The sequence below is a fragment of the Octopus bimaculoides genome, chromosome 5, assembly GCF_001194135.2.
Source record: "Octopus bimaculoides isolate UCB-OBI-ISO-001 chromosome 5, ASM119413v2, whole genome shotgun sequence".
NCBI lineage: Eukaryota > Metazoa > Mollusca > Cephalopoda > Octopoda > Octopodidae > Octopus > Octopus bimaculoides.
This window is the reverse complement of record NC_068985.1, coordinates 28,598,855-28,600,434: the sequence shown is the minus strand read 5'-3', so window position 1 is coordinate 28,600,434 and position 1,580 is coordinate 28,598,855. Positions and strand designations below refer to the sequence as shown.

Genomic DNA, 1,580 nt, shown 5'->3' with positions numbered 1-1,580 from the left:
TATATATATATGTATGTATGTATACATATACATAGATATAATATATTACATGTATAGGTACGTGTGGAAGTGAGGAGAGTGAAAACCTATCAACAGGGCATAAGATATAAAAAAATACGTGGACAGGAAGGGAAGTAGAAAGAGGTAAGAAATCAATGAAGGCAATATGATGCATATAAATGTGCGTACATATGTGCGTACATATGTGTGAGTGTATATGTGTGTGTATTTGTATGTCCACATGCACACACACACATTAAATATCAGATTGTTTTTCTTCAATCTTTTTTATCTTCTAACTCACCAACTGATACTGTCTCACGTTTTAACACTTCCCATATCTATCTATCTATCTATCTATCTATCTATCTATCTATCTATCTATCTATCTATCTGTCTGTATGTCTGTCTGTCTGTCTGTCTGTCTATCTATCTATCTATCTATCTATCTATCTATCTATCTATCTATCTATCTATCTATCTATCTATCTATCTATCTATCTATCTATCTAATCTAATCTAATCTATTCTGTTTGTGTGTCTACCTACTTATCTATATTTATCCAACTAACTACCTATACGTCTGGCAGTCTCTTTCATCCATCCTTGTCTTTCTCTCTCGGTCGCAGTTAGACACATCAGTGACGAAATCTATAGATTTTTCTTTTGTTTGTTTAAACACAAAATAAAATTCTACATTAGTCTCATAGTTTTCTGATTACAGACTGCAGAACTTAAGACCAATTAACTACTTCCACTTCATGTTCGATTTAAAGATTTACGAGCAAGGAATCAACTTGACTCACTTGTTCAGATCGCGCAAATTTTCTCACAAGATATTCCCCACGTCGTTTTGTCTAGATAAAAGCGCTGACCAGGAAATAACGAGAAGTAGTAAAGCCGACAACAATGGCGTAGAACTTCTGGAGGATAAGAACATTAGAGAAAGACAAGTCGAAAAACAAGATCACGTCGAAGTACATTTGGAGAGTGGAGATGCTCTGTCGATCTGAACTGAATGGAGGCAACCTGAAGGCGGGAGATAGCATACTATCTAATGAAGGTAATTAAGGAGAAACTTCAATGTCATTATCAACCTCTCCATTGTTTACATAAAAAGAAAATTCATACACAGAAAAACACACGCACACACGCACACATACATCTGCGAATCGGATGTGAACCTGCCCAGTTGCTGACTGGTATCCATATGTTTATATATGTATATGTATATATTCTTTTATTTGTTTCAGTCATTTGACTGCTACCGCAGGACTTATTCTTTGTAGGCCCAGTAATTATTTTATCGGTCTTCTATGCCGAACCGCTAGGTTACGGGGACGTAAGCACACCAACATCGGTTGTCAAGCGACAAACACAGACATATATATATATATATATATATATATATATATACGACAGGCTTCTTTCGGTTTCTGTCTACCAAATCCACTCACGAGGATTTGGTCGGCCGAAGGTGCCACGTGTGGGACTGAACCAGGAACCATGTGATTGGTAACCAAGTTACTTACCACACAGCCACTCCTGCGCCCATATATATATATATATATATATATATA

The 1,580-nt window shown here is 36.1% G+C and overlaps 1 protein-coding gene across 2 annotated transcripts in view; it reads right to left on the bottom strand.

Moving 5' to 3' along the window:
- The window catches only part of LOC106868349 (cell adhesion molecule Dscam2), a 267,763-nt gene that overhangs the window by 209,430 nt on the left and 56,753 nt on the right, over positions 1-1,580 (bottom strand). The gene's annotated exons all lie outside the window — the stretch shown is intronic.